The sequence below is a fragment of the Triturus cristatus genome, chromosome 3_1 (genome assembly GCF_964204655.1).
Source record: "Triturus cristatus chromosome 3_1, aTriCri1.1, whole genome shotgun sequence".
Lineage (NCBI taxonomy): Eukaryota > Metazoa > Chordata > Amphibia > Caudata > Salamandridae > Triturus > Triturus cristatus.
The window spans coordinates 726,853,581-726,875,555 of record NC_140583.1 but is presented as its reverse complement, the minus strand read 5'-3'; the positions used below and the strand labels follow the sequence as shown (position 1 = coordinate 726,875,555).

Sequence of the window (21,975 nt, the reverse complement as noted above, 5' to 3'; positions counted from 1 at the left end):
CAACTATGTTGGTATGGAAAAGCAAAGAAAAAAAGGCAGAATGGCTACCGGCGAGTCCTGAATGAAGCATTCAACGCGTGTTCGCAAACATCAGCCATCTTGGCACGGAAAGATTCGAAAGCACAAAGAGAGAGTCGAGTCATGGACGCTTTTGAAAAAAAAAAGTTGTACAAAATGGTGAGCAATGGATGGGGGTTTTAAAGCAAAAAAAAAACTGGGACGGAGATGGTAGAGAGAATAAGAGGACAGGGGAAAGAGCAAGAAAAGAACAAATCTGCTGCAAAGGAGTTCTGAAAGAAAAGAAAAATGCACTGGTGAAGCCACTATGTGTGGTTAAACTTTGGGTGCTAAATGAGCATTAAAAAAGCACTCGGGCAGTGAAAAAATTAAACGAAAAAAAAGATTGCTTTCTGCATGAAAAGCATCTATGAGTTAAAGAAATTAATATTTGATTAATCTGTGTGCTTTCAAGGTGTACAGTATTCCCTAATGCATGGCAATGTAGGCACTCGTTAGTAGACTGAATTATACACCAAACAGCAAGCATTTCACGAGAGAGTAATAAAGTATTGTTTAAAAACAAGTAAAATAAAAAATATTTCAAAATACTGGAGGAAAAGCAAGCACATATTCTATCATATCTCAAAACTCTGCTTTAAACTTAATGGGTTCCATTGTTATAAATGCAATGGACTACTTTTCAAATCCTTTTTACTCAGGAAACTTTCAACATAATTTAAGCACAATAAGGAAGTTTCAAAATGTAAAGGGAAACACTTGCCAAGGCCTGAGTTATTTTCCAAAAGTTTCAACAATTTAGTCGTCTGTAATAGCCTATAGAGAAGATTTATGGGCCCTCCGGAAAAATGTTATGCTAAGTGCACCTTCTGCCTCAAGCACTAGCTGAGTAAGTGCAGGAGTTGACTCTTCCTCCAGCGCCATAAAATATCGTGGCGCCAAAGATGGTACATTCATACAATAAATTAAATACAGAGGAAAAAACAAAAACAGCCCTTAAAATCTTCTCTTCAGCCATACTCCAACAAGACCATCCCTCTTGCTATGTTTTTACATAGAAGCTGGGAGGGTGGGGAGCAACATAGGGTTGGAGGTCTACTTGAGGGGCAGAAGTAGAACATGAGGGAGACAGCTAGAAAACACATGCACTTTCATGGAGTGCTGAATGGAAAAGAAAAAGTAGTTCTCTAAATGGGAGCAGTAGAGGGATACAAATCAGACAATAAAACCGATTGTGAAGAGGCTATGGCAAAAAGCGGGACATTCTCAAGAAGAGGAAAGCAACCTATCAAACAAGAAGCAAGCAAATGAAAATGACAAAAAAGCCAACCAAAATGAAGCAATTGGTAGGCTGGGAGCCCACTGTAGCTTCACAATAGGTATTTTGCAACCAGACAGCTTGTGCTGTCAGGTTGTCTCAAAATAAGAAGAGCCTCCTTGAGTCAGCAGTGGAAGGATACAACTCATCCTCTCAGAAGCAATATCAAGCACCAATGCTCTGGGAGTGGGAGAAATACAAGAAAAGGGTGCAAATACACTGAATAATAAACACAGAATTGAGCTAGACAATAAGGCCATCCAGCCACCAGCAAGGGGTTGACAGAAAGTCCACTATTTAAATTGTATTGTAGACAATGAGTCTCTGACAACAGACAGCTAAAGCTGCAAATGGCTCTCTGTAGTGAAGACTGACAAGTCAAGACACAGTAGGCAGAGGCATGTTAGAACTGGACCTATAGGTCTGTTGTTGCTGATGTCACAGCCGGGTATTGATGACAGTTGGGAGTGCTATTGAGTATAGTGATGCACGTGTCTGGGAGTAAGCCACCTTTATGTCCCTCTTACACCAGGGCACTCAAATATAGCTGCCATTCTCTGCATATTCAAAACTCTGCTGGTATAGTCTTCTGTAGCAATGCTTTGCAGCTAAGCACTTTGAAGAGGCAAGGAGTGGCATGCAGGCACCTCCACTCCCCTCTTCTCACTCTTTCTTTATTACTTCCCTTTCCCCTTCTCACACTCGGCCCAGTGCTACATCAAGCGGTCCCTGGCTCCCTTCTCATACTCTCCATACGGGGGTTTCTATCCTCCTTTGGCCTCTCCTCACTCCCACGAGTTATTTACTTTTACCGCCTGGTTACCTTCAGCCTGCTATCCCCATCACTCATTCAGGTGGGCCCATGTATCCTTTCTCACTCCCCAGCCATCTTTCGTCTTCCTCCCTCTCTTGTCCTCGTCCACCATCTTTAAACTTTCATCCTTCCCCCACTTCTTGCGTTCCTCATACACTCAATTCCAGCTATGTTTACATTTCACAGACTCTCCTATCATTACTTTAAAGCCATCCCATGTACCTACTCCCACATTCCACATCTTCGCTTTTTTCACCCACCCCTGTCCTCATGTCCCTGTCTTCACATGTTTACTTCCACCTCCGCCTCATTTACTTTCCTGCTCCTTTTGGGAGTTGCTGAAGGACACTTAAGTGTGTGAAAGGTAACATGTAAGCTCCATACTTTAGGCCAAAAACATATTTATTACTATCACTCTACATCCCACTCCTCACAAATCTATTTTAACCCTACTTTCGCCTTGCCCCAATCTTTACTAGCTCCATTCCTCATCTTCACTCCTACTCCTTTTCTTCTCTTTCCCTCTGGAGTTTCAAAGTACTCCCAAGAGGCCAAATGGCAACAAGTCATCACTTTAGAATAAATAAATATGTTCCCATTTTACTCCACTGATGTAAATAAAGCCAGGAGATTGCTCTCAGCCTTCTCGCCTCCAGGGCCCTCTGGAATAGCAGGAAAAGCGCAAATCAATGCAAGCAGGTCATAGAGAGGCCTTTCTCCTGTAAACTCACCCCTTGAATACAACCGGGTCAAAGGGCGGCCTGTCTGCTGTTAATCCAACAACTGAATATAACTGGTCAAAGGGCGGCCTATCCCCTGTTAATTCAACAATGAATGGTGCTGGCCGCTTCCCTGTCTGCGCTCCCAGTTTTAAGTGACACACTTACACTGTAGTCTCATCTTCCCATGCCATGTCTCTGTACGGGGTGTCTATGCGAAGAGAAGCAAGCAGTCTATGCTCCCAGCTGTTACTGCGGCCAGCGCTATGCAGGCCCTACACTCAGAATAGGCCTTCGGCCTTGCAAGGGGTCTGGGAAGCGCTGTATTGACAGCAATACAACATACTGCAATACAATACACGCATTGTTCTTTTTGTCAGCAGAAACTAAAACAATAAATAATTCACATATTAGCGTCTTTGTGGCACGCCCAGCAACAGGACAGGCATATGTAGGAGAGACGACTGCACCTGTTTGCTGTGTGGGGGGCGGGTCTGAAGGGCATTTTTAATGTTTATTGCAGAACCAAGACTCTAAATTCACCATATTTCTAGAATATTTTGCCTCGCCCCCCTCTACTACCCATTGTAGAACATGGACCCCGTGCTGGTCCAGTATTGGTCAGATGACCCCTTCTTCCTATAGCTGGAGTCACAAAAACCGAGACTAACAAAAGCAGTGGTGGCGGAGTGCATTGGACGAATGCTGAATGATGTGCTCTGGGGAGGTATGATAAGGGCCCCTAAGGTTCTCACCGCCCTCTGCTAACAGCACAACTTCAAGAATGCCTTGGCCGAAATAGTTTTATAATAAAGTTCTGACTTGAAGGCAGTGTCTGGGCCCTGACTTTACATTGAAGTGTAGTTCTAGCGCACTGCCAGTGGCTGGGCCCTGACTTTACACTGAAGCGTGGTTCTAGCGCACTGCTAGTGTCTGGGCCCTGACTTTACACTGAAGAGTGGTTCTAGCACACTGCCAGTTAATGGGCCCTGACTTTACACTGAAGCGTGGTTCTAGCGCACTGCTAGTGTCTGGGCCCTGACTTTACACTGAAGAGTGGTTCTAGCACACTGCCAGTTAATGGGCCCTGACTTTACACTGAAGCGTGGTTCTAGCGCACTGTCTGTGTCTGGGATCTGACTTTACATTGAAGCGGGGTTCTAGTGCACTGTCGGTGTCTGGGCCCTGACTTTACATTGAAGCGTGGTTACAGAGTGCTGCAAGTGTCTGGACCCTGACTTTACATTAAAGCATGGTTCTAGTGCACTGTCAGTGTCTGGGACCTGATTTTACACGGAGGCGAGGTTATAGCGCACTGCCAGTGGCTGGGCCCTGACTTTACATTGAAGCGTGGTTCTAGTATACTGTCAGTGTCTGGGCCCTGACTTTACATTGAAGCGTGGTTCTAGCGCGCTGCAAGTGTCTGGGCCCTGACTTTACACTGAAGCATGGTTTTAGCTCGCTGCCAGTGTCTGGGCCCTGACTTTACATTGAAGCGTGGTTCTAGCGTGCTGCCAGTGTCTGGGCCCTGACTTTCACTGAAGAGTGGGTCTTGTGCACTATCGGTGTCTGGGCCCTGACTTTATATTGAAGCATGGTTACAGCGCGCTGCAAGTGTCTGGATCCTGAATTTACATTGAAGCATGGTTCTAGTGCACTGTTGGTGTCGGGGCCCTGATTTTACATTGAAGCATGGTTCTAGCGGGCTGCCAGTGGCTGGGCCCTAACTTTACATTGAAGCGTGGTTCTAGCACACTGCCAGTGTCTGGGCTGGATTTTACACTGAAGCGTGGTTCCTTCTTTAGTTTCCTCCTGCCAGTCTCTGATGTTTCATGAAGGTGGTGTTTGACTATTCCCCTTTCACTGCAGTGGCAAGGTGGGCGTGGGGTGTTCCCTCCCGGAACAGTGGTCGTTAAGGCCTGAAGTACAGAACACTCCCTGCAGGTCGAGATCATTGCTGCCCGTGTGAGTGACGCTGTTCTGAGAAAAGGGCATTCACAGTGGCATTTCTAGTTGGCAAGCAACTTGCATATCCAAGTTTACAGTAAAGTCAAAGTTCCTGTCACGTGTCGTCGTGGTCTTGCCCAACAATGCTAACATTATAGTTACTCTTTCTGGAGTGACGTCCTCGAGAACAATTGGCAGTATGCATTCCTGAAGAACCCGTTTCAAGTTTCCAGCTGTCAGCAGATAAACCTGTACTTCTCCCCAGCGCTCGAGTCACCACCAGAATGCAAGGTGGAGCCAGGAGATGCTGTGTTGATAACGATGACAACAGGCGAAACCTATATTACTAACCATACATACCACCTAATACATTTTAGCTTCCGGAGTAGCATGCTACTCACCGAAAAGCGCTTCGATGCCTCGTTAGGGGTAGCAGGCACTATATAAATGCAATTACAATTCTGAATTAAGGTTGATGAAGGCCTGGAGTATGGCAGTATAAAAGAACTGTCGCATTTGTGGGTCGGCAACCGAGTACCTATCTCATTTGCTAAACATCTGTCCTGGTTTGACTGTACATAGAAAATATAATTTTAATGCATACAATGGTTAATGTATATATATTTTGATATATGCCAATGTTGTATTCGATAGGAGCAGTAATATCTGCCTACCTCTTCTATCTCCAAGGTAACTAACCGGGATTGCGCTTGAGTCGAGAGTTCGTTTTTAGTTGTCTGTTTCCAAACTTGCACCCGTGGAACAAGGACAGAATTGATCCTATATGGTCTTCACCTAAGGCAACTGAATACATCTGTTCCTGACTAATATCGTGGATTGCAGTTTCAATTTGCATTTGATTATATGTACGTTATTGTTTTAATTGTTATATTGTGCTGCACATTATGATAGTTTGGGTATCGAATATGTAATAAATAAACTTCAAACCTGAATTAGAATATGGGAATGTTTTCTTAACATGTATTTGCCCTTCCTTAATTCCTAGCCTCTGAAAGGTATGCATGTTTGCCTCCTTTCATTCATACCAAGGCGTGTGCTTTTGAAAGCACGCCTGTCTTCCGGAAGTCACTCTGTAGGTGTTTGTCGAGAAGACAAGATCCCCATCATTAGGCTCTGAAAGGAGGGTGCCTTCGAGGATATGAGTTTGTAAAAGAGGTCATTTGCACTCTTTGAGAGCACTAATGAAGGGCCAGGTCCGCCTCACTCTGGGTTAGCACAAAACCCTACAAGCAGCGTCAGATTTGAAGGACCTTCGCTCCAGAGCGAGATGAGAGTCCTCAGCTGCAGCAGTGATGGACCACACTAAATGTCGCCGCTCTCCCACGCATGCATTTTTTAATTCCATCTTCAAGTCCTACAGTTGTTAGCTTATTTGGTGGCTCCTGAGTCCTAAGCAAAGGGGATCCCAAGATACCAGCCCCAGCGATCCCACAGCAGAACCCTAGGACCCTGCCTGGAGAAGTGGGCTCCCATTCACGTCTCCGTTTCAACGCAAAGGGGCGTTGCACTTCGAAGTCTTCTCAGAGGTTGGTGGATGGATGTTGGTGATTTGTAGGTCTTAAGAGGAACCATCTTTTTGGTTGTACTCTAGTGGCAATATCGGTCGACACCCTTTGTAAAATTCATGCATCTTCCAAAAGGGGAGTCATCTTTTTCCCCACCTCTAGTGTCATGTGCAGGATGAATGTGCCCTTTGAAAAATATCTGTGTATCTGTAATATGGATGTGCAATTCAAAGTTAGTAATGTTGACGTGACTGCACCCTGTACCGGATCCTGACGCCCCTGAATTTTCCTTTTCATTATCTGGCACTCTTGGGCCGGTAGACAAAACTAGTCACCAAGTCAGCCCTCCTCTAGGAAGAAGCCTGTAGAAAATACTTGTTATAACACGACCACTGGAATTATGGGGCAGGGAGGGACAAATTATGCGGCCGACTAAATTTTGTGGAAAGAAGAGGCAAATTATGTGGCATAATGTGGCATATTTTCAGATAGAATTAGTTCATTATTTTTTCCTTTTTACACTTGTTAACGATGTCTGGCCAAAGGTTGCACCTCATTAGTACCAGTTTACTAATTAAATATCGCACAAATCAACAGAAAGGTGGCCAGTAAACCCTTGCAAGGGGCCTTTTGAAATATGTGAGCTAGAAACATTTTTTTAATCTGCAGGTTATGCAGCAGATGATGGATTATGTGGCAAATGTGGCAGATCCCTAATTATGCGACAAAAGCAGCGGCTGCACAATCGCATAATTCCAGTGGTCGTGGGTTGGAATGGAATGGAAAGAGAATTTATAAAGCGCGATGGCTACCCAGGGGCGTCCCAGCGCTGCAGAGGAGAGTAGGTTGAGCCGGAAACGCTGGTTTAAGTGGAGCTGAGGGAAGATTTAGGTAGCAGTTTTATTAAAGAGCCAGGTCTTAAGAAGTTTCCGGAAAGTGAGTAGATTGGATTCTGATCTGATTGGGAGGGGGAGAGAGTTTCAAGAGTTGGAATCACTATTCTGCCCCGGTATAAGCCAGTTTCAGAGCACAACCTCTGAGAAAAGTTCATGAATCAGGCTTTCTACACTGACTGGCTGAACTCTAAAACTTTTATCATGTTTGTCTTGGACAGATTGAAGCTGAACCCCTGTCCTGCTCCCATACAGTCTCATTATACACTGCCCCCTTGAGGCAGTGTATAAAGAGTTTCAGTATAATTGTGCATGTATCTGCAGTGGTTCCTGGATGAGTCTTTCGTGACTAGGCAGCATCTAAAGCAAGTGTGATCACCCACAACCCTGGTGTTGAGTGTACCTGCCTGCCATGGTTGTTTGTCTGAGGAGAGAGGCACCCCCTATTTTCGTTAAGTCTAACCGTTCAAACGTTTTTCACGAAAATAGGGGGCCCATGCTCTGGCCAGCCCTGGCCTCATGAAACAGAGCCACTGACTGGAATAGGAAAAATAAAATGATAATAGCGATACATTAATATAATTTTATTTTTCCTTTTGAGCAGTGGGGCGACGCTCTTCCTTCTTAGCGGAGGAGCCACCACTGGTAGACAGACCACAAGACGCCTCCTGTGCAACACTCTATATTGGGAAGGGACACTGCAAGACAGCAGAGTGGGAGCACCACCGATTCACGCCAGTGATCCCACTCCACCAAACTCCAAACGAGGCCTTTTCCTGGGATTGAAAAGTATGGTCTTTTAACCCTTCTTGGCAGTCCTAAGTAGTTTGGTTAAACAGTCTTTGCGGCGCACATGGTAGGTTATATGTATGGTGAGCCAGCTTAAGTATACAACAATTCCTCATCAGACATAAACTAAACTCACTGTCAGGTAGCATTATAAAATCTTTAACACTTTATTATCACTCCTAAATAAATGTAATATAAAAAAAGAGGGAGAACTGTTCTCCCTCTTTTTTTATATTACATTTATTTAGGAGTGATCTGTTTCATGAGGCCAGGGCTGGCCAGAGCATGGGGGAGGAGTGGTGCCACTCTCTTAGTGCGCATGACTGTTTGGCCGGCCGTCTTGGTAATGCATAGCCTGGTGGGGAACATGCACAGGCTCCCTGTCTTCGCTTGAGCCAGGGCCGGACTGGCCGTAGCGGGCACCGGCCAATCCCCCGGTGCGCCGCACCGGTGGGGTCCGGTTTTGGGCCCCGGGGGCCGTTTTTGTTACAGGGCCGTTTTTGCAGCATAGCTGCAAGATCTGCCCTGTAACTAAATCGGCCGAAAACCGGCCCTGGCAAAGAGCTCGGTGGCACCCCCAACCCCCCGCGAGAGGGTGAGGGGGGCGGCCGAGCACTTTGCCAGGGCCGGTTGTGGTTCCCAGTCCGGCCCTGGCTTGAGCGCCGATCTACGGCACTCAGACCAATCACAATGCAGCATTGCAGTGTAGTGATTGGCTTAGGGGAGCCCGAGTGCTTCCTGGTGCTTCCTGCTGCCAGTACTGGAGACAGGAAGAAGGAAAATGAAGAGGACGAAGGAGAGAAGGTGGCCCGCCGTTCCCAGGTAAGTGCCTTTTTTCTTTCATGTCAGTTCCGCATACATCAGTAAAAAGCAGTAAGCACTTTTACCATTCGAATTACTCAAAGTTCCAACTGTTCTAAAATCATGCAGTGTTTATATACCAATCAAACACCTGAAACTAATTTTCATAAATCAATGCCATTAACTACTCCCCGTAACATTAAGAACTCAAAACTCTTACTGTTAATAGAGCAATGCCGTAATTTAGCCATATGTCAATTCCAGGTTATCTCTGTCTTTCTTCTTATTGGGATTTATAATTGTGATTTTCTTTACATATTTGTAATGTATTCTATAATTCATTTGATGATTGCTACATTAAGACACCTATCTCAGAGCACCAAATCATGTCTAAGAAGGGTTACCAGTTTATAAGCAACTTCTTATATAGTTACCTTATTAATAGAAAGGGTAATAAATTCTAATGGGCCTAGACTGATTGTTCTATAGTGCCAAACCTCATACTTACAACCCCATGTGCTGAAAATAACTTACATTACAAATGTAATATTTGTAGTTGGAGTCATCATGGAGTTTATGATGCTCTACCCAAAATTATCCCATGTTGATCTTACGGAGTGTAGCATTTGGCGAGGCGTGATTATTGTGCCAAGAATAGATGCACTCTTCCCGTTGGGTCACGACAAACGCAGAGCTCAATGTTACGATCCAGTTCAGATCCATCAATCCCAAGGTTTTCTCCTGATGACCTGTGTGTCTATGCATTTCGATTGGTTGTGAACCACAAAGGGTAAGATTCTTTGGATCATTCACGTGGTGACTTTCGAAATGCTCAGTTACTAGTTACATTTGTGTTAAGGATTGTGCAAATGAGTTCTTGGATTACTTTCTTAAGTTTCCTGATGATATGACATATGTAGAGGTGATTGTAAGTGCGATTAAGTGCCTGCACTACAGCCCAAGAAAGAGCCTGTGCAACCTTTTGTACACTGGTTCACTAACCCTGTAGAATCACAGTTCAGGCTTACTGCATTGACAGATGTGGTAGTGCTTGCCAGTGTAAAGTATGGTTTCCTCAGCATTCACTATATTTTACTTTTAATGGTCTGACCAATGAAGGTTTGAAGTTATGACAACTCCAAAATTCGCCAACAATTGTATTGCCATTTTTTCAGTAAATTTGTGAACGCTGGATCGATAGTCAACACCAAATAGTGTTTCTTAACAATCTGTTCCAGTTAGAAGTAAAGAATTATAGAGGGCTATTTAAGCCCATACGGGATTGTCCTGAGTTGCTCTCATCCCGCTAAAAGCCATTATTAACAATTGTTTAAAAAAAACAAGGTCTCCAATCGATTTGGAAGTCATGACCAACCAAGCAATCCTGCTTGCCCTGCAGTAGGTCCTCGGAGAAGACACGCTATTTCAATTTCAGGGGATGCGCACCGGAAGCACGAAATGCACTCATGGCTGCAATTGGTTTTCAAGCTATTACCGTGGTCAGCCTCCTTTGACTCAATCTAATCTCGAACTGGAGGTATAACGAGAAGTCCCTGATTCTGGTGTTCATGATATTCAGATTTTTTTTTTATTTTTACATTTTTTATTGAGAGTTCAGATCATGATATAGTATAGACACGTATGCATAAAAACAAAATAAAGTGCAGTGTGCATGCATGCTCAATATAGATTACATTTAGCAACCCAACGAGAATACCTAGATACAACCTTCTATAAACAATAGACTTTTAATATACTTAAAAAGCACAGATTCTATATATAGCCGGATATTGCACAGTTCCTTATTCCACAGTATACAAGTATAAAGTGACATGAGTGTATATTCAATATGAGATAGAACTAAACAACTAATCACAAATACATATATCAATCAACTTTTTCAGCATGTGTTTCGAAACAACAAAAGGGCCATAGGTTGTACGGTTGCTCAAAAAGCAATACTATTACCCATATCTTTTTTATTAACTTCCTATAGGTCCCCAACGTTTCTCAAATTTCCTAAGAGATCCTATTCTTAGTGCATAACGCCTCTCTAGTTCTTTGACTTTACACAGTTTTGCTCTCCATGCTTGAAACGAAGGTACATTTTTGCTTCGCCAATTTTGTACATGATAAACAGATTACCTAACTGGTATTTCAATTGCACACGCATGAATGGTTCACACCCTTTCTAAATAATAAATAAATCATCAATGAATCTGAGCCATGTGCTTAGTTTAAAAAGAATATTAGAACAGCAATGGGGACATTGCTAGAGTCTAATCTCAATAATCATTGCCAAATTTGCAAATGATGGGGTGAAAGGCAACCCTATTCCTCTGCTATATAGATGGAGATAGCTCTTGAGGTCAAAGGAAAAGAGTTCCTTGTCAAACATCAGCCCCTATGTAGATGAACATTTTGTTGCATTGTAAGAAGGTTACTGAGCACCCATGCAAAACGTGTTGCTTTGCTCTGAAACCCTCTTTATATACGATAATGGCCTCATTCACAAACAGAAAATGTAAAAGTATGGGATTCACTAGGTGCACTTTTCCAGACATACTTCTGAAAAGTCATATATTCCCAAGATCTGTACAGTTTTCCATAGAAGAGATCTCAGCCCAGGAAGAATGAAGACTCTTGAGCAAATGCAATTTTTTTTTCTGCAGGGAAAACATTTTGCTTCATGTGGAAAGCCATAACCCCACTCCACCAGCATGTAGGATCCGTTCTCCTTTCCATTCCGGAAGGTGAGTTACTCCAGCCCTTGACTGGAGTAAACCTCTGCCCATTTCCAGGGCTGACAGCGGTCTACGACGAGTTTGAGAATGCCCCCAAACTTAGATGTTTTTGGATGTTCTCAAACTTGTATGGCAAACCATGCCTTAGAAAGCCCACTACTCATCCCTGGAGTGTGATTCACTACTGGAGATACCTCCTTACTCATGGTGGATAAATCTACACTAGTAAATGCATTCAAGCAGGAATCTCTATGTGGATTTCTGGAAGGTGTAAAAAAAACTGAAAAGGTACAGCAACCTTATGTTTAAACTAACATTTATGTACAGATTTCCCTTTGTGTATGGGCCTTAACTGTTCAAACGGATATCATCTAGCGTCAGTAACAATCTGCCTTTATGACACCATGTCAACTGAACCTGATTCAATACATTTTTTGTATCTTGAATTTAGAACTATAAACCCTCGACAAATGGTAACGTAAATTCATTCACGTAAAAATAATGGACCGTGAATATTGTGTCAATAATATCAAGGGACAAAATATTGACAGTTAAGTTTGCATATATTTTCTATGTGTAACTCCACATATACATACCTTGGTGATATATATATCTCTTCATGGTATGCATATGTGGAATTAAGAACTGCAAATCCTTACCCCCTCTGTGCACTTACCTCTTCGATATTTTGCCCCTCGATATTCTTGTAGCGACATTCTGCCCCTTCAATATTCTGCCTTCGTATTTCCGTGATACACGGAGACGTTTTAAGGCATGGGCAAAGTGGTCTCTGACTCAGGACCCCAGCCTTTCAAGGGGCCCCAGCCTTTCAAGGGGTCCCCTGATAGAGCAGAACCTCTTGCTCTAACGACTTTGAATAATTCCTAAACAGATTGCTTTAAATACAGTTTTCCTTTATTTTATTTTAAATGAGGATGACATGGAAGAGTCTATTACAGACATTTTGCAAAGAAATGTGCTTGTTTCATTCATCATCCATATAAAAGTTTTTTTAGATCAAAACAGGGCCTCGCATATGAGAAATGGGAGAGGTCACAGAAATTATTTGCAGTACTATTAGTGAACTGCTGCATTACAATATTGAAAATACACATCACTATCGCTGAATACTAGATGTAAACACATTTAGAATTTGGATGAGTGCACCTGTGCACTGTCAGTGACCTGGTCAAAGAGGGCATGAAAGAGCTGGAACTGGATCATAAATTCAAAGCTGTTCCGAACAGGGGCCCCCGAAAGCTGTTTAGCCCAGGGTCCCCAAAATCCTTAAGATGTCCCTGGTGATACAATCAAAATAATATATATATTTTTTTGGGATAACATTTTATTGATTTTATTCGTTGCACATACAGGGTTATATTTTTAGCAGCAGCAACATACAACACTTTACTGAATAGAATATAATAAATTACATGACTTGGTTCAACATTTCCTTAAGTTCCTTCCGTCTCATTGCCAAATCCACAAGTGGGGACGTACATAGGGACCCTCTGTACCTAAAATAATATATTTTGAGTGAGAAATCCAGTAGTACATGCCATTGTTCTAAGTCCTCTGATTGGCCAAACCAATCTCTGCATTCCATAAAGGATGTTAAAATGCATAAACATCAAATAGAGTAATCATACTGCGCTCTGGCATCTGTGATTGATTGATATTGGGGTGTAACTTAGAGTTGTATGACACAACCATGCTTTCCTTTACCACGTGTTCCTCAACAACATGGGCGAAACAAAGAATGCGTCTGAACCACGCATTCCATTTAAAATCTAAGTCGTTTCAACGACTTGCCTTAAGGGGACTTTGGAATAGTATAATTTACTATCCCAACTCCTGTCCCCACAAAAATAGGGAAAGCATTGGACTTAAAAGTTCAATGCCACGTTACCTAACGCATGTCATTGTAACGACTTGCTTTGTAAATGGAATGCATGATTCAGACGCATTCGTTTGTTCTGCTTGCGTTGCAAAGGCAGTGCGTTGTTTGGCGGTCGTGGTATTTGCTGTTTCCCGTAACTTAGTTTTCAATAGGGAGAAACTGCATGTACGCCCTCATTTCTAGCTGTGAAATTCTGAATTGAGGCCATTCTATCTTAAACAAATGATGCCAGGTATTATTTGGTGAAATTTAAACCAGAAAAATCAATTGATCCTAGTGAAATTACCGGCTGACTCGAGATCTGAAATCAGACACAAAAACCTCTTGCGCCCAATTTCAGATTCAGGCACCTGGGAATGTGCAGCTAAAATTGGTAATTTATATATAGAGCATGTGAGGTACAAAATGAATGACTTTTTTCAAGTGTTTGAAAAGGGCAGTGGGAGAGGGTGTGTATGCTAAAGCGAGTGAGAAGGCGAGATGAAAAGCTTAGCCAGTAGACCCCATTTCATGCAATGGAGTCAAGAGGACCATTTCACTTCCAGGGTCAGAGCCGTGGAATGTCTTGCCTCGAAACTGGAACAAAGAGGCCCTGGTAGGCAGAGTCGGACTGGTAAGGCAGGCACTTGGGCAATGGTGGCCGATTTAGGCTGTGCTTGTGCTGTTCAGATGCCCCCAACGGCCCAGTGGGGTCCTGAGTGGCCTTTGCGGAGGAATATGGGCCTCTCTATTACCTCCCTTATACCAACCAGGCGGAGGAGTCATTCCCGGTCTGTCACAGGGACAGCCCATTCATGTATTCAGATGGAGCAGGGGCGGGGCCTGAGCAGGAGGGGCCTCACTAATATTCAGGTGTGGTTCACCATTGTGAACTAATCTGTGCACAAAGAGTCCTGGCAACATTGGCATTTCTTGAAATCTCACAGAAGCTAAGAAAACATGCCTCGTTTAGAGAAACCCCCTCCTTCTTTTTAGCATACTTAAAACACGGAAGCAGTGTTTTGTGAAAAGGTGCAATTCGCAAATGTGGGCCATTTTTTTCAGGGTGCCCGGGTCTATTTTTGCTCCCAGTCCAACCCATCTGGTAGCTGAGACTTCCGCCACCACATACCTCCTGTCTGATTCACGTTCACACTAGATGTCTCTTGTCATGTCCTGGTTCGGGCGGTTTGTCTTGTCCTTGTGCTGCACTAAGCACAGACAAAAGGCAAATTCCTGTCTGCCCATTTCAACATGACAATGCTTACTACGTCTGCCTTTTCTTGTGTCACGAATCATTCATACTTACTGGGTCGGTTTTCTTGCACAGCACAGAACCCCAACATTTGTGAATGATTGGCTTAGAAAGGTTATGTTTAATGTCAACTTGAGTGCAAACGACCTGCAAACTGGGATGAGCAGACAGTTCAGACACAATGCCCATTCATATCCTGGGCTTCTCAACTGGGATGCACAAAAACTGCATCTTTTGTTTTAATTTTATATTTCGCGAACTAGACCTGAAGGTACAGAGCGATTTACACGAGCACCTGTTGCAGATGGTCACATTCATTTTTTGTTCAGCACGGGAGATTACATGATTTGCCCAGAATCACAGGATGTTGAGCGTCACTGCCGAGACTCGATCCCCAGCTTCGGGGGTCAACCGCCCTAACCCTTACGCCACATCCTCTCCCCTAGGAAACGATGGGCTGATTTTCTATGGAGTGAAGAGCCACCTTCGGGTCTTTGGCTTGAGGCCAGTAACTCACCTCACACTGACTCCCGTCAACTCAGCAGCTGCGGACGAATTGAAAGCAGGTTGTATTACATATGGGTTGGTAACCCAGAGGCAAAGGCTTCTGCATGCCTGCAGTAAGCCACAGCACCACCGATGCCAATGCGTGTCCACGGGAGAGCTGCCGCGGGCGCGATATAGGAACACAGTTAACGTGATGTAAAGGGCAATCGTGAGGGGGAAACAAGTAACATGGAAATTGACAAAAGACAACCTGGGTTCGACTTGCACGAATAAATTCCTTCAGGAAGTGAGGGTGAACCACTCCCTTGGGTGTCACGATGATTTCAGAGTTGTTCTCGAGCTGTTGCCAGAGTAAACGCAGACAGTTTCCATGCACGCCCTTGGTTTGCAAGACTGCATTAAAACTGTTTTACCTGTTCTCCCAGCCTGCCACATCACCCCCACCTCATTCCTGAAGACAATGGACAATTTACACCTCCTATGTTATCTATCTATTCCCACCTGTCGACCAAGCGCTTGGAGGTGCTTCAGGTACTTTCGGCGCTAGCTACATATAATGCTGTACTTGCTGCTCCTTGTTTCTGTGCCTTTTATGTTATACTGCAACGCCACAGTAGCATTAGTTAAAATACATACATCAAAAGTATAAAAGACTAGAGTGCACTCGCTTACTGGAACAGGTAAGGCGCCTATATCGACAACAGGTACAGGTGTAAGGATAAAGTATTTCGCTGCTTCACTTGGAGCGGATGGGGGAGATCTGGAACTTATTTAGAGTTGGTCGCTCCCATTTCCGAGCCATTTGGTAGCTCTCAAGATGCCCCATGTCACGTGGGACATTTCAGTCAATTCTGTTTGGTGTGTTTTGCATCTGGGACTTATGGTATCACTTTCCGCACCCTTGATAAGGGTCTTCGAATACTGCATGCAAATTGCATGTATTTCAGCCTGCCATAGTTGTAAACATTGCTTCTCTGGTTCTAAAGTTCGGTGCCTTTGGAATAGACGGCACCAACCATGACCATTGTGGAGGGCAACTTAATGTTTGAAAACAGGATGGCGGCTGGCGTACTGCCCTCCAAAAGAAGGCGGCTGTGACCTATTTGAGTCCGGTTGGCTAGGAGGTCAAGACTGTTGTCACTCGTGGCGTGGGATGCCAAACCGACTGCCTCAATGAATGCCTAAAGACAGGAGTGCAGAAGAGTGTGTCAAAAGCACCACAAACCACGCTATGAAGCACGTGCGCCAAAAGCTTGAACAATACTGGTGACATCTAAGGTAGCTGGGTGGGGGGGGGGGCGGACATGAAACCCAGACCTCAGAGGCCAGTCAGTGGGCCTGCCGGCACGGACTGGGCCTCAGAGAACACTCTGGATCTGCAGTTGCACTCCGGGCCTGGGGACAGCATAGCACACCTCCCGTGCAACCGCACACCTCCCCTGCGCCGTACTCCTGGCTTGTGGAGAGCACATCACACCTCCTGTGCAACCGCACAACTCCCCTGCAGCCGCACTCCGGGCCTGGGGACCGCACACCCCCCTGCAACCGCACACCTCCCTGCAGCCGTACCTCGGGCCTAGAACAGCACATCACACCCCCTGTGCAACCGCACACATCCCCTGCAGCCGCACTCTGGGCCTGGGGACCGCACACCTCCTGTGCAACCACACACCTCCCCTGCAGCCGCACACCTCCCCAGCAGCCGCACTCCGGGCATGGGGACCGCACACCCCCCGTGCAACCGCACACCTCCTCTGCAGCCGTACCTCGGGCCTAGAACAGCACATCACACCTCCTGTGCAACCGCACACCTTCCCTGCAGCCGCACTCTGGGCCTGGGGACCGCACACCTCCTGTGCTACCGCACACCTCCCCTGCAGCCGCCCACCGGGCCAGTGGCTAGGTCTGTGTACTCTGGAAACCGATGGGAGGCGGCCCCAGAGCGTCAAACACAGATTGTAAACACACATTCTACAAATATCTTCAATGAGAAGGCGTTAATGATTTTTCCCCATGCCAGGAATGTTCCCTTGCCAAGAATCTGCCACCTCGGAACAGGCCAAGCCTTCCCCTCAGCGGACAACCAGGTGAAACTGACCTTTTACCAGCAGTGTTATTTCAGCAGGGTCAATGTTCAATCAGAGCACACAGGGTGTCTTTCGCCCTCCCTCTCTCGAAGCACACACTGATTTATTGTCTCCTGTCCATGCACTTCACTGCCACTTATGACAACTGCCAGGGTGTCTTTCTTTTGGCTCTCGTTCTTACTTCCTAGTAGCTTCCATCATACTTTACCTCTTGCTTTCTTTTTTCAAAGTTTCTTTAGATCGTTTACTCTACGTTTTTATCTTTCGTTATTTTTCTTCCTCTTTAACCCAACTGCATAACATGTGCCTCCTTGCTCTCTATATTAAACACATCATCATCACAGACAGTTGGCTCTATTTAACCCCGTCCCCCACAAATTTAATTTTCACAACCAACACAGAAGCTGTCGACTCTGTTCTTTTCTCCTCTTGTTCGCGACTGTATTTCTCTTTTACACTGCCTGGTTCACTAGACGGAGAAACTAGACACATTTCCTCGATTTCGCGCACACTTTCTCCCTGGAGGTCCATTCCCTGCTGTCGACGGTATAAATTGTGGCGCCGCGAGGTCCCTCCATCTCACCACATTAGTGCCAGGTTTGGTAAATGCAGAAAGACAGGCACGCCAGAGAACTTACCGGTTCAGCGAAGCGTCTCCTGGCCCGTCCGTCTCGCTCTCCTGTTTCAGATGTCCTTTCCGGTTAAACCTCCGCGGTCATTCCAGCCTAACCTCCAGGACGCTCCCACCGGTCGAGCCTCAGCAGGGAGCAGTGTCCGAGATCGTAGTGCCCGGGATACAAGTGTCGCGAATACAGGGAGCTGCTCCGAGGTCAGGATACCTCCTCCTGGCGGATGCTGCGATACCAAGCCGCGGCGCCCCGGCCCTTCGGTCAGGGAGAGGGAGTGACAACAGGTGCACAGCCGTCCTCCCGCACTGGTGCGCAGGAGAGGAGCCTGGGGGAGAAAAGGCAGAGCGGAGGCCAGGGGGCGGGGCTGGAGCCAGAGCAACAGGTTACTGTATAATGGAGGCGAGCCTCGCCAGCCGGGCCGGCTCCGTGGAGCGTCACGGGTCCCACGGCAGCGAGGGCTGGCCTTGTTGTGGTCGTCACCCTTTGCATCGGACCCAAAGAACCATGTGCTGCTTCTTGGACTCCTCCACGGGGTTGTTCCCGGTCGGCGCCTCCCTTTCACCCCTTTACAAAGGCGCATTGTACTGACAAGATTAACACTCATCCTGTGCTTGCTGTCATAGCGCTATAAACATCAACTTTTGCAGTGCTGTTACGCATTGCACTTAGCCATTTATATATTGAGTATGTACAGCAGAATCGTCTTTCTATGCATTATTGATGATTTATTTATAATCTGAAAAGGTGATTCGGAACAAGTACAGAAATTTGTAAATGAGTTGAATGAGAATGATTTTAATTTGCTAGACAGACTGAATTTTTTGACGTGAAATTAGTTGTTGAAAAAGGCAAACGTACAACCACTTTGTATAGGAAACCTACAGCAGGTAACGGCATCTTGGATGCACACAATTACCATGATGAAACCTGAAAAAAGAGCATACCTTATTGCAAATACCTTAGAGCCAGGCGTATCTGTAGTACTGAAAGAGCTTATACAGAAACCACTGAGGACATGTGTAATCTGTTCAAACAGAAGGGATACAGTGATGACATATCGACCAAGGGCGGCTCCTCTGTAATTGCCCAGAGCCAGCAAATGATAAACAAAATGATCATAACGCAATGCTATTATCATTTTAGTTACCGCTCTCTGAGCCAGGCAATGAGTATAGGGCGGGGCCGGGCATGACAGATAGGAGGATTAGTGTGCACTAAGTGCACATGTCAGTATGGCCGGCCGTCTTAAGCCGGCCAAACAGACATGCGCACTTATGCTTCTCCAACCCAGCTGTGTTGCATAGCTAGGTTGGAGAAAAGTCACAGGCTCCCAGGCATTGTCTGAGTGGCAAACGAGGCCCCATAGACCAATCCTGGCTCTGCTCTAATGCTAGAGAGCAGCATCTGGATTGGTTGGGGAGCCTGTGCTTTGAGGCCCATCAACTTCCAAGCCAGACAAGAAGTGCAATGAGGCGGCCGGCAGCGTCAGGTAAAAATAGAGAAGAAAATCTTCGCAGATTAGAAGCAAAATATAAACTGAGCCTAGACTCTATGTAATCAAGGGTTATGCATTTGGATGATGAACTGCATGTATATGTCTAATCAGAATTTCTTCTGCTGAGATATGGTGATTTTTTATGTTTAAGTGACTTTTGTTCTTTTTGTGTTTTCAGGACTTTACTTTGGAAGATAGAAACAGGAAGTCAAAAACAAGGATACAAAGGCTATTTGCCCACTTAGGCTTTATGTGGTTATTGTGTGTAGTCGCATCATCATTGTACAATTTTGTTTGCTTATATGCATGACGTAGCAGATTCTTGAGCCATTGTAGAAGTGTATATGATTTGGTTTATAGACACAAAAATATATGTGTTTTCATGTGCATTTAAAATGATTGCCACTTCTGGGATTGGGCAACCAAATATATACTGTTTGTTCATGGTTATCATTTTATTTAGAGATAGCAGGACAATGAGTATGTTTGCCTATTTGGACTTAATTGATATATGAGGCAGGTATTCATTCATACTTTACATATTTGCAATGATTAATGTTCGTGTAAAGTTTCGACTTTGAAACACTGAAATTTTACTTAATACATTTTGTTGATTTATATTCGGCACTAGTGTATAATTTGTGCTGAATTATATAGCAATTTGTTTCAAGATACATTTTGTATATGAACAAACTACACTGTAAAATAGCCGCCACTGTTTTTGTTATTCTGGATTTGGCAATTATTCCTTTCTTTATTGTTATGTTCTGAGCATCAGTTTGTGTATAAATTATTGTAAAAAAATGGCACCCAAACATCATGATCAAGGTCCAGCATGTGTGTATATATATATATATATGTATATATACATGTATGTATATATATAGAGAGATGTACACACACACATTTGCATAGCTACCTTTACACACCCATAGCAATGGAAGGATCTCCACCCTACACCCCCTACACCCTCCTCCCCACTCCATCTCTCTACCGGGAGCAGATGTCAACCTCCTCCTTTGCTGCCTGGCTGAAACCAATACATTATTTTACATTTCAGAGGAGTCTGTGAAAGGGGAGCATAACTTTCACTTCTGCTTTGCAGGATGATCTGACCTTTGTCCCAAAAACCGAGACGTCTGGTCACCCTATGCTTAACTGAGGTACCTGCCCACAAATTCAAGCATATTGGAAGTGTTAGACCTGGCCTCTTATGGCGTGTTTCACCTGTCTTTTTGCTTTCTGACCTCCTGGTTTTTGTTGCTGGTTTAGTGTCTCTGCACACTTTCTCACTGCTGTTCAGTGTTAAAGTGCAAGTGCTTCCACTGCAAATTATGTTATGGATTGGTGTTTCCGTGATTGACATATTTGATTTACTGGTATGTCCCTATTAAGGTGCACAGAGAGTGCCATGGCCTGTAAATCTAACGCTACTAGTGGGCCTGCAGCACTGATTGTGCCACCCACAGAAGTAGCCCAGTAAAGGTATCTCAGACCTGCCACTGTAGTGTCTGCACACAGTTTTTACTGCCATGTCAATTTGACAAGTGCACCCACTTACCAAGCCCTAACCCGTTTTACATCTAAGTAACCCCTAAGGTAGGCCCAAGGTACCCCTATGGGGAGGGTGCCATGTATGTGAAAGGTAGGACATGCACTGGTGTGTGTGGCATGTCCTGATAGTGAAATACAATATATTTTGTTTTTCACTATTGAAAGGCATCTGTCCCATAGGATAGAATGGGAGATATTTTGTAACATCTTACAAGTATAACTTCCCATTGGGACAAGATAGAGAAATGGAGTTTGGTATGCCTGAACTTAGAATGTAAAAATACATCTTTTAGTAAATATGATTTTTAGGTCTCGCCTGGCTATCGCGTAAGCGATCGCTCAGCGAGACTTATGTAGGGGCTTCAGAAAATGCTCCCAAAGGCTTCCCAGGCGGATCGGGTGGCGGTTACGCGCACAACCACGCGCATTCCATTTGCCACCAGCTACTTCCTGCGCGTGTGCCGCCTCACGCATTCAGAGAGATTTAGTAAGGGGCACAAGACCTTAGGAATGCGGTTTATGGCCAGTGCATGAGAGGCATTCAAGCGCGAAGCTAGCATCTGGCATCGGACTTGAAAGCAGCAGACTGCTTTCGCCAGCGCGTGCTCGGCCTCACTTCCTGCATCCCCTCTTACAACAATTAACTTCCGTTATAACTCACACCCCATATGCTCGTTCCCTCCCACCCTTCCTTTGATGTCCGCTTTTCTTGTTGTTTACAAACCACGCCACACACTGCTGCATGCCACACACTGCTGCACGCCACACACTGCTGCACGCCGCACACTGATGCATGCCGCACACTACCGCACACCGCACAATGCTACACGAAACACTGCTGCATGCCACACACTGCTGCACGGCACACACTGCTGCACACCGCACACTGCTGCACACCACCTACTGCTGCACACTGCTGGATTACTCACTGCTGAATGCTGCACGACACTGCTGCATGCAGCACACTGCTGCACGCAGCACACTGCTGCACGTCGCACAC

General features: G+C 45.0%; 1 protein-coding gene across 1 annotated transcript in view; it reads right to left on the bottom strand.

The window, feature by feature from the left end:
• The window catches only part of EPS8L2 (EPS8 signaling adaptor L2), a 353,890-nt gene extending 335,422 nt beyond the window's left edge, over positions 1–18,468 (bottom strand). Inside the window, exon 1 of the mRNA XM_085644863.1 lies at positions 17,936–18,468. The gene's annotated coding sequence lies outside the window, so the exon portion shown is untranslated. The remainder of the gene's footprint in view (positions 1–17,935) is intronic.
• Positions 18,469–21,975: the final 3,507 nt, after the last annotated feature.